This window comes from Ambystoma mexicanum, chromosome 12, assembly GCF_040938575.1.
Source record: "Ambystoma mexicanum isolate Mex_15411 chromosome 12, UKY_AmexF1_1, whole genome shotgun sequence".
Lineage (NCBI taxonomy): Eukaryota > Metazoa > Chordata > Amphibia > Caudata > Ambystomatidae > Ambystoma > Ambystoma mexicanum.
This window is the reverse complement of record NC_090936.1, coordinates 716840467-716853246: the sequence shown is the minus strand read 5'-3', so window position 1 is coordinate 716853246 and position 12780 is coordinate 716840467.

Below are 12780 nucleotides of genomic sequence, written 5' to 3'. Positions count from 1 at the left end.
TTCCACCATTTACACTTTTTTCCTTTGGTATCCCAACTCCCCTTGGTTCAGAGAGGCACATTGATATGCCAATCTGGCCCTGGGGTGCCCAAACCTTACTGCCCCATCCACTGGGGGGCCTGTCCCACCATTTTTGGCGGCCCTCTCCCCCCTCACCGCAAATGGGTGGCGGGGGCACCTCATGCAGGCCTCCCTGGGCCTCCTACAAATAGATGCGTGAGGTACACCCCCCTCCATTTGGGGTGGGGGGAGAGGGACCCCAAAAATGGTGGGACAGGCCCCACGGTGGGTGGGGTAGTAAGGTTTTGTCACCCCGGCACCAGATTGGCACACCAATGTGCCCCTCTGCCCCAAGGCAGGTATAGTAAACAAAGAACACTGTTCAAAATGCCAGGCTGCCCTTTAGCGGGGCGGAGGGGACCCCTACACCGCTGTGGAATTTTCTAATGTGAAGGGGGTGTACCTCTCCGCCCCCACCCCAATTGGAGGGGTGGCCCATCTCATGTAGCCCTCCCCAGGGGCAGAAAAGTGGAGGCTGTCCTGCACTCCTCCCTGGGCTCAGGCGTCCATTCCTAGGAGCAGATATCTGGTCCCAGGGAAGGCTGCATGACATGGCACCCACTCCAATGTGGGTGGGGGGAGGGGGTCAATGCCCCATCCCATTAGAAAATTCCCTGACCCTTTGGGGTGCCCGACAGTCCCCCCTAAAAAGTGTTCCACCATTTTCACTTTTTTCCTTTGGTAACCTAACTCGCCTTGGTGCAGAGAGGCACATTGATGTGCCAGTCTGGCCCTGGGGTGTCCAAACCTTACTGCCCCACCCACTGGGGGGCCTTTCCCACCATTTTTGGGGGCCCTCTCCCCCCTCACCCCAAATGGGTGGTGGGGGCACTTCATGCAGGCCTCCCTGGGGCTCCTACAAACGGCTGCATGAGGTACACCACCCTTCCATTTTGGGTGGGGGGAGAGGACCCCCAAAAATTGTGGGACAGGCCCCCCAGTGGGTGGGGCAGTAAGGTTTGGGCACCAGCACTGTGGCCCCATGCTTTATGGCCACGGGGGAAGGTGTTCGCTTACCTAGTAAGCAGCTCCTCCTCCCCCCGCATCACAAACAGATCTCTATTGATCTTCTACCATTGCTGCCCACGGATCGCGCACCCTGCGCCAGATCTGAGAGCAGAAATGCCACACAAAAGGTGTTGTTGGAAAGGGGAGAATCTCCCCTTTCCAATGACACCTCCCTCGATCTCCGGCTTGAAATAAAGCTGCAGATCGAGGAGGAGAAAGGTGAACACTCACCTTCTATTTTCACCGCAGCAGCCCGAAATAGCTGCTGCAGTGAAAATTACTTTCAGTTTCACGCCGACATGCATTACACAAGCCGACGTGAAACTGAAGGTAATCCAGCCCCCTGGCAGTGAGGGGGGACCTCCCCTCACATAGCCCAGGGGTTGGATTACAGTTTTGTGTGATCGCTGCTTTGCAGGGATCACACAAAACAAGGTGCCAAAAAGGACAAGCTATCTCGTCATTGGCACTGCGTATGCAAATTCAAGGACGAGCTACCTCGTCCTTGGCACTTAAGGAGTTAAATACCATATGTACTAAAATGGAATATACCAAAACACAAAAGATATGCTTCCAACATAATCACCTCACAGAAACTGCACAACTAGGAGCAACAGCAGACCTACACAACACTAAGAACACAATTTACCAGAAACTAGTAAGTAAATTTCATTTTTCTTATATATTTCTAAACTTTCTCTATTAGGTACACGATTATGTCCAGTACTTTGGAATGGCTTGAGGAAATTTCCCACGCGAAGAAATGTCTGAAGACAGTGATTCTAATGGCAGACACCTCTCTATATAACCAAATTAATAATCATAACTTCATGTGTACTTAACATTTTTATTTTTTTTAACAGACCATACAGAAAATGGACATGCTTATGGATAATTTCAATCTTTTTAAACATTTTGTGGAGGACCACATAAAAGAAAAAACTAAATATCATTGTTCCACATGCACCTGTTCCCCCTCTCCATGTCCCAGTCAACTATCCCCAAACCCTCAACAACAAGAAAAACGTTTTGATGAGACTTCCATCCCTTCATCCCTCCCATCCATCCTCTCCAAACCACCAATTTCCCTGTATTTGTGTCAGTTTCTGCTTCCCCCTCTCTTTCAATTTTATATCTGTATATAATAAAAAAAAAAATATGATGTGTCTTTTAATTCAGTCCTTTGTGTCTTATATTTGTTTAAAAGACAGTTGGGATGTCTGCGGACAGCGTGAGTGTCCGGGATGCCCGTAATTAACCAAAATGGGGTGTCCTAAGGACATGATACCTGTATGTGTTATCCGCAACCAAGATGGAAGTGTTCTTAGAACAAACCCGGTGTCCGGCATGTTCGTAATTAATCAAAATGGAGCTCTCCTAAGGACACTATACCTGTCCGTACCATTTGCAAGCAAGTTGAAACTGTTCTTAGAAGACACCCGGTGTCCGGAATGTCCAAAATTAATCAAAATGGAGGTGTCCTAAGGACACTATACCTGTCCGTTCTGTTTGCAAGCAGCATGGAACTGTTCTTAGAACACACCTCGTGTCCGGAATGTTCACAATTAACCCAAATGGGGGTGCTCTAAGGACACTATACCTGTCTGTACTGTCTATAGAACATCTACGCACATGCGCACCACACCCATAAATCTTACGAACATCGACCTGTCCATAACTGTCCGTCTCATTTGTGTCACACTTTTAATTAGATTGAGGACCCGAACACTGTCCGTAGAACACCCGCGTGCACACGCACTACCGTTCCTGTTCATTTGGTGTCCTGCGGACACCCGTTCCCTTCGCGGACGTGTTCATGATGTCATCATGTGACCGCACCGACGCTGAGTTTGTATCCTTATTTGCGGACACTGTCCGGGTCCCCGAACATTTTAAAAGTACTTTTTCAGGAAATCCAAAGTATTTTATAGTAAATTTTCACCAGTGCACATGTCCCAAACAATGAACCTGGCTTTCTACATAATTTTTGGAACTTTTTGAGCCTTTTTGAGGTGTTCGATCTGTCCGCAGTCAGCGCAGCTGTCTGCGGTACGCGCCAATTCACCCCTATAAAAGGGCACATCCCAGAGCTCATCTTCATTCTGTCTTTCTACAATTGAAGATTGACCTGCTTTTACTGCCTTTGCTGTTGCTTCACCAAACCTGATGGCATCCATGGCTGCCGGTCTTCTAGCTGGTGCTGCTTCTGCCTCAGCAGCGCCCCAACCCCTCCACCACCACCACCTCCCCAGGGGCCTGCAGAGGGGAACAGGTGTGAGGATGTAGAGGAGGATGAAGAGGATGACAAGGATGAGGTAGTGGAAGTCCCTACTACCAGCACTCGCCGTGAGACTTGGGTGTGGCCGTTGTTTACCATTCATGGGGCTCATTCTGAGTAGGGCAGTAAGGGTCAAAGATCACCGGTAACGAGACCAGTGCCTTTAAACCATTTCCGCCCTACTATGAGTTCTCTTTGCGGGTCCTTCCTTAATGCCTGCTTTTAGCAGGCGTTAAAGACAGGACCCGCAAAGGGACTTTAGTGCTAATAACGGTACCGTAATTTAAGGTACCATTATTAGCACCTTCCCCATTCCTATTGAGCCCTATAGGGGCTCAAATGCGAATGGGGAAGGTCCCTGGTGAATGGGGAATTACCGGTCCCTCCAACCTTGGAATGGACCGGTAATTACTCCATTCACCAGGGCGGAGTCGGAATGATTTTGGAGGCAGCCATGCCGCAAATAGTGGTGTGGTTACCTCCAAAGTCGGAATGAGGCCATTGGTTACTTACCAAAAGCACGTGCGAACAAGGTCACCTGAAACCAGTGCAAAAAGGTGCTGAGTTGTAGCAGGCGGGTTTGTGCAGCTTTGGTACATCATCCATGAAGCAACACCTAATGTCATTCCATGCTGGGGCCATTTGCAAGGTTGTACCTTGTGATCAACGTAGTAGGTTGAGTTCCTCTAACACATCCTTTGTTTCCGCTCCTCCCACCACAAGAGACACTCCTGTGGGAGAGCGCATCCCTCCAGCTGCCTCACAGGCCATTCACGATGCTGTTGACCCTTACCTTTCGAGGGTCACAATATTGTGTATGTACTGTGACGCAGTACTCTGCAGGGGAGAGAATCATCGAAGTGCTTTCGAGACTGCGGTCACGGAGCACAAGAAGACCTGCTACCTACCTAAGTGAGGGCCACCCTACATCTTCCTCTCTCCACCTGCCCTTACTATTCAATGTGGTTGGTGTCCCTTCCTTAACCCCCTTTCCCCTCTTTTCCTTGTGTGTCGTGTGTAAAATCCCCCCCAAAAAAAATAACAAAAACAAAAAAAACAAAGCCGCCTTTCACAGTTTAAAAAATAGAAGTGGCAAATAAATGGAGCAGGGTCCTGTGCATTTTTAGAAGTCCGCAGACAGTTCGCGGACATCGCGGACATCTAAAATTTTAAGGTTGCCCTAGCAAAACCATTGCACTTTTCTCTGTGTGGTGGCACTGAAAAGAGCCTTTTGGTGGTGTTTTTTTGTGTTTGAAAACCTTGAAATGATCAACAACTACTGCAAAATATATGGCTGTAATTCCAAAAAAGGTTGCAATGCATTTTGTACATTTCTCCGAAAAATGTGATTGCCAGCATAAGATGGACTCCATCTCTGCGAAAAATGTATTGCTACGAAACATAATATTTTCATTGTGAAAAGAGGACATGCCAACATCTCTTAGAAAGGCACAAACAGCCTTATTTACATTGTGCCTCGATTTATCCAATTGTGGACCAAATATAGAAGAACGTAGCCACATTTGTCTTTGTGCAATACGAGAAACAATTATTTGGGAATTTGGAAACATGTCCATGACCTTCCCAAGTCCTTCTTCCATTGCAAATTGCAATGAAATTCCAGACCCATGTCCTAAACTGTTCCCTCCACAATGAATTATAATGATGTCTGGATGATACTGTGTCTCCAAAGTAGCACAGAGAAGTACCAAGTCCAGCCACTTCATTCCACGCACTCTATGCCAGTGCACTTCCACATGAGGGAATCCAAGATCTACAGCTACTCCACAGCATTCTTTATGCACCTCCAACCAATGTATCCATGAGTCTCCCAAAATCCAGATAATCTGTTTTCTGAAACACACAGCCATAAGCTATCTGTTCTTCTCTCAGGAAAAAGACTTTCTGACAAACTCTCCCCTTACACAACACACCCAGTAAACGTTAGAGACCAATCCCGTGCTCTGCTCATTCTCATATGCATGCCTCTCCACCCCAAAATCCCTGTATTTAAAATGCGCTGTCCGCAGACTACCGCCATGTCCACGGACAAATCGAAAAATCTGAGCGTGGTGAATGTAAATTTAAATAGTGTACCCCATTTCCACTTTGAGGTTGGCTCTGAAAAGAGTGTTTTTTTTTTGCAGATGCTTGACAGACACCTGTTATTGTGTTATTTTTTTGATTTCTTACTTTACTCCTAAAATCTTCACATAACCTTCTCCAAAGAAACCCTTACATTCCAAAACAAAATGGCATTTCCCATAAAAGATAAGGAAATGCCATCTTCATTAAAATAAACAGCATTACTGGAATCAATATTCTCATTATTACAGATGAACATACCAGCTCTAAGCATGAAAGCACACATGCCTCGGTTGATTACACACCTAGCAATGTTTGGCTGAGGACAAAAAACAGAACTATTGTCCCATATTGCCCTAGATTCTACTCGAGAAAAAAATACTTTGCCATTTGGAAGGATGTTCATTACTGCTTGAACCAAGTGTTCCAAATCTGCCAACAAAGTAGGGGCACTAACATAGCCCAAATGGAAAGCACCATAGTGCAAAACTATCACATGGGGACTGTTTATCCTGCCCATATCTTCACAAACTTGTACAAATCCCTATACATTGCAATCAGGCACAGTGCTCCAGACCACCTCCACTCCTTTAACATCAACATTGTTTTCCACATGCCTACATTGAGCATACTGCTGTAAACCATGCACAAACATATCTCCAAGAACCAACACTGTGACTTTTTCCACCTCTGCCATCTTCACTACACACAGTCTCTTTCAACACAAATCCACAACCTCAACAACTGATTGGCTGATCCCTACAGTCCCCTTTCCATGCTGGATTTGCTGGAAAACTCTGGATGTGGCACGCCCTGTATGCGGATTGCTGGGATGTCTGTGGAGCGTGTAACTCTTGTATAGCCCTTCTACCCTTTCCACTTCACTCTTTGTGCCATTCCCTCATTGGATACAGCTAAGCAGTCACACAACCATCCACCAATCACATCCAAGACCTCTACATCTAACTTCATCATCAGAGTTCAGCACTTCAAATGTACTGTTGATCACTCTGAGTACAAGTCTCATATCATTGGAAAGCACCTACTACAAAAACTACTGTACAAGTCTGCAGGATTTCTACTTGCAGTTGTATGCATATCCACATGTATGAATACAAACTACAGGTATGCATATTTTCTGCACAGTGCATGAACAACTCTTATGAATGCATATAAAGGAGTAACTGCCACTTAACCTGAATAACCTATAAAATGGATTTACTGTCATTTTTCCCATCTGATATAATCAATTGTCACTTCTAAAGCTGCCTGCTATCTATTTATAGATATATCAGTATAATTGTAGAAAAACACTTAGTAGTGTATTATAAAATTACACACAGCCAGGATAAGGTCATGCATCTTCATACACTCACACAGATAGACACTATCATTGAAAAGCTCCCAACTGCAATAACACCACTGCCTGTAAATCACATCCTACTGCTTTATTACCCACACCTTCATAAATGCATGCATTTCATGCTTTTCTACAGTTTCTGCCATATACCTTATAATAATTGCAAAATAAATATATCATTATTTCTTCTTTTGCCTAAAATTCAATAACACAGCCTTAAAAAACCAAGTGAGTTTCATGCACTTAGGGCCTCATTAGACGGATGCCGGTAAGGATTTACCAGTACCGGTAAAATACAGGTACCGGTAAATACTTACCGCCTTACTACGAGGTCCCTTTGCGAGTTGGGGGATTTAATGCCTGCTTTTTGCAGGTGTTAAAAACCAACCCGCAAAGGGACCCAGGGAGCTAATTACGGTTCCGCAATTTGCGGTACCGTAATTAGTGCCTTCCCCATTCCCATTGAGCCCTATGGGCCAAAAATGGGAATGGGGAAGGGCAATGGTGGAAGGGGGAATTACCGCACCGCCAACATTGGAATGGGGCGCTAATTACCCTTTCCGCCAAGGCGGTGCCAGTATTTTACCGGCATGAACCATGACGCTAATAGCACCATGGTTCTCCGCCATCCGTGTAATGAGGCCCTTAGTGTTCTACTCATTTGCAAAGCATGTTGAACTAACATATTGTAAGTAAAATATAAAGGCTGCACATATTCAAAGGACACTGCATGCACACACTATGTTCAGATATGAAACAAGAATACTACTACAAAAACATAAAAATCAACGTCTAAATTAAAATCAGTGCTATAAACACACAAAATGACTAACTTTTTTCTTTTACAATTGCAATGAAGACCACTCTACTGAAAAGCAGCAGCATCTGAAGTAAAAACAACAACTCAGAAGAAACCTGCTCATTCCACACAAAAAGAGTAAGTACGATACTACCATAATATTCTTACTGTTACTCAAACTCACTGTGGGGTTGGTTCATGGAATATGTGCACAAAAAAAAAAGAAATGTGTACACCATTCTGCCCACAAATCCACATTTGTTAAACAGGGATTAGCAGGCAAAATGGTGCACAAATCTCTGTTTTTCAGCACACAAATGACATAACTCAGCCCCTAGAATGTTAGTCTTACAGAACAAAGAACTGTTTTAATTCTATACCATTAGATTTAGTATGAGTGCTTCTCCTCACCACTAGCTTACTTTTTACTGTCATCTGAACCGCAGTATAGTAACACACAAATAGAAGAATAGCCTTCCCAACTAGTTGTAGCTGCCCAATGAACAATCACACACCACCACATACATCCTTACCATCATACTCAAACACTCATGCACACAGCACACATACATTGCAGAACAGCCCAACCCATACCTTCTTTTTCTTTCGACAGACCCCAAAGAATGCCTACCAAAAAGCAATGTCCGTAGAAAGCAATGCAGAAGTGAGAAAATTAAAATAAACGTGTCCAAAATAAGCATCCATCTCTAGAAGAATTTGTACAAAAAGTTCAAACAAAACAGCTAATACAGTCATTAAGCAAAACAAAACAAGCCTCCAGTACAGAAACCTTACCTCCTATCAAAATGTAAAACGAAACAGAAAGTGATTAACAAGAATTCAGCTACCACTACTGCTAAGACTGCTCCTATAAATCTTGATGTAGTGGCAAGTAACCATACCATAAAAAGTATTTTAGCAAAAATGTTCCACCACAGAGCCCTTCATAATCTTATAAAAACAGGAGACAAATCATGCACAACCCTTAAAACATACCATAGAAAATTAATATTAGAAGCTTTGATAGAAAGTGCAATCCCTCTCAAAAGAAAGTTATTTATTTTAATGTTAAACAGAATAAAACCACTAACAAAACTAACTACTAAATTACAAAAAAGACATCTCAATAAACGGAATGTCAACAAAAATAACTTCTTAAATATCTATGGAGGTGAATGGAGTCAAACCATGAAGAACCATATTTCATTGAAGAAGCATACAAACAAAATCAAACAAACACAATTGCCATACATAGCAGTGGACGAGGGTATGAAAAACTTAATAATACCATAATGCAACAAGAAATACTCCTTACAAAAATATCCCCAGAAAGCTCAGTATCACCTCTCTATCCGACTGAACCAGAACGTCCAGTAAACAAATGGCCATGCACGTCAATGTGTAACATTGCCAAAAAATCTTTCAAATCTTTACGCCAGTTCCTCAATCACTATGTGAAAGGCAAAGACAAAATCAAAATGAAACTAATACGAAATATGGATACCTGTCCAGTGTGCAAACTACAGTGCAAACTGCAGTGTAACTACAAGGACATTCATCAGCCTGCATTTCAGGACCTATTTGCAAAAGCACCTTCCATCATATCAAAATGATAACTATAAGAAATCTAGTCTATAAACTCTACTATGGTAAAGGTCCTGCTTTAGCACTAGCCAATTTAAATAACAATCTTCTACATGGTACAGCCAAAGACCTACTCGAAGAAATAGAGTATATCCAGAGAAAATATTTTGGAAGTGAAAGCCACTTATAAAATGCAATAACTTTACAACAGACTAGCAAGAATTTTTCAGATGGCAACCTTCTACTACACACATACAAAAAAGAAATACTAAAATATAAAAGTACATCCGCTGAAGTACCAAATCATGTGTGTGTGTGTTGCCGCAGAACTTTTTATAAGAGTAACACAAAAACTGTAGACGTAACTTACAAAATAGAAGACAATGAAGATTCCAAATGGTTTGAATTAGCTCTCTACCTTATAGCAGAAAACAAATATGAAATAACTACCCCTTAATACTTTGCAGTTACTGAACTACAAAACTTGACAACAACCAAACTCCTTCACGTGCTATCACAAATAACTTGGAAATATTCACAGTACCAAAATCCCTGCAACAACTCAATTTATATGAGAGCATCATAATTGAAACAGTGCACACATTTCAAGCAATAATACGCCTCCAACCAAAAACAACAAAATTACCTCCCTCTGAATTAGTGAAAGGCATTTTTGGCAAAGTTGTTTATTTACCATTAGATCTCAAAGAAAATGTACACACTCTAGGAGTGCAACAGCTAATAAATCAATCTTTAATTGTCTTAGTAAATGGCGTACCTACAAAAGGCAAAAAGATTTGGCAACAACTTGTCGACTTACATAAAGTTAGACAAGCCCTGCAATATCTAAAAAACAACAATGAATACTACAAAGAAATTCATATTGAAGAAAACCTGAGAGAAACCATTAAAATAATTCAAGAGTCACCAGAAACTGGTCAATATCAATTTCTAAATCCTGCTACACAATCCAAAATTTTAGACTATCCTTTACACTCTAAAGACACTATAGATTATGCACTGGTACCAAATGCGACAAGGCAAAGGCTCTCCAATCAGCATATGTGAAAAAAAGTATAGAAGCATGGGGCTTTCCTCTACTCTTTCCTACTGGAAAAGGAGGAAGGTACAATGATAGACCCACACAGATAACAGCATCAGAATATTGTTCTCTACGAATGTATTCTGACGACCCCAGATTCAGAGAAAACGTGGAATACATATTCCATCTTCTCTTTGAAAGTGAACTAGCAACTCTATGCTGCGGAGTTGCACACACATTAAAATCAGGTACCCATTTTCAAAATATGTCAGCTATGGAATTATTACAAAAAGTGCAAGAAAAAGATGAGGTTTTACAATCAAGTATTACAAACCTTTTAGCAAACATGAGTGGTACAAACGAATAGTGGTTCTGACGTCACAGAGATGAATGCTGTATGATAATAAACCTTGGCCCACCCACTTGGTTTGTTACATTAAGTTGTGCAGAATATGCATGGGAAGATTTACATGATTTCCTACGCATATCAAACAAACAAAAAAAACAAACATAGATATAAAAAAAACAGGAGAACTCTGCTCTCCAGATCCTGTAAATGTATCAAGATATTTCAATCATCGCTTCATTGCTATGCTACACTTTATTTGTAATAAGACTGTTCCTCCCCTCAGAGAAGTCCAACACTTCTTTTGGAGAAAAGAATACCAAGCCAGAGGATCACCTCACATCCACATGCTATTATGGATTAAAGATGCTCCTAAATTTGGTCAGGATAGTGATGCCACTGTTTTGTAGCCCATCCAAAAATATGTCACATTTGAAATCTCTTCACATACAACACATGGGGCCTCATTACGAGGCTGGCGGAATCGGTTTACCACCACCGGTAATGGTGTCGTTGCCGGTAAACCCATTCCGCCCTATTACGAGGTTCCCTCGCGGGACCCGGAACAGACGCCTGGTAAAACCAAGGAGCTAATAACGGGCCTGTTTTTATCTCCATCCCCATTCCCAGTGAGTCCTATGGGGCTCGAATGGGAATGGGGATTGGTTTTGTGAATGAGGAATTACCAGGTCTTCCAAGGTTGGAATGACCCCGTAATTCCTCATTCAAAGACCCCGGACACGATTTTGGAGGCAGCCATGGTGCTAATAGCACCAAACTCGTAATGAGGCCCACGAGTAATAAGGGCATGGCTTCCTCCATACCGGGTTCCAGTACCGGGTTCTGTGAAAGAGGAATTAGTGGGTCATTCTAAATGTGGTAATTCCTCATGCACAAAACCAATCCACATTCCCATTGGAGCCCCTATAGAACTCAATGGGAATGGGGACGGAGCTAATTAGCCCCTTATTAGCTCCTTGGTCCCCTCGCGGGACCCAGAAAGGAAGTTTGGTTTTACCAGAGGTCTGATCCGGGTCCCGCTAGGGGACCTCATAATCAAGCATCCCGTAATGAACGGTGCCGGTCCCGTACGGCTCGCTTCGTTACTGGAGAACAAGCCTTGTAATGAGGCCCATAGTGTCAAAGGTAAATCACCTAAGAACACATATTACATGAAAAGAACAGAAGAATCAAAATACATCAATGATTACAATGCAATCATTGCCCTCCTATGGAATGCAAACATAGATGTACAGTACATTGCAGACAATTCCACTACAGTTGCACGATATGTCACAGACTATTTAACCAAAGCAGAGAAAACAGAGCTTTAGGACCTCTCGGATGACATATTATCTTACAAGAAACTATCACAGAAATTTTACAGTTTAGGCATAACAATGCTCTCTCATAGAGAATGTGGCTGCTATGAAGCTGCAGACTGTTTAACCGGTACTGCTTTGTATGGAAAATCTGACAATATAGTATGGCTAAGTCTTGGTCCTGCTAAATCTAGAAAAAGAATTCACAAATCATATGAGGACATAGAAGCAATAGCCAAAAATGATCCCAACAGCCAAGACATTTTGAAAATCATCTACTAGACACATACTACCCAAACAGGAGTACCACTTTGGAAAGCTTGTGTCTCTACCACGTAGCCCAAAATTTCACATACAAAAATAATGTTAAACCAGATGAAAATAAAGGTAGATACAGAGTGGTAAATTGTGAAGGCAGCTTATTGAAACTTACCAAATGCAGCTTAATTATTCATATTAAATTGTCATTAAAAACTCCTCAACATAAAGAACTGTATTACATGTCCGTGCTACAACATTTTAAACCATGGAGAAAAGAAGAAGAGTTACTGTATATATAAGACTCCTATGAAGACGCTTTCAAAGCAAATGAAAGCACTATAACAGACGTGCACAATGAACAGCAACACGAAGAAGAACTCCAGGCCCAACTACAAGTGGACACTCCCGACAGTAGTCAACCTTCTGTAATAGGAAGCCAAGAACCAAATGAGGCAGAATTAGCCATGATAGAAGTAGAAAACACCATGTGTCAGTATGAACAGGCTACAGAAGACTGCGCTGCACTGAAATCACAACTGAACAATGAGCAGCGTAGCATTTTCCAAGAAATAACAAAACAAATTGAACATGGTATGGAACATGAAAATAAAAACTGTACCTGCCAAGACTACAAA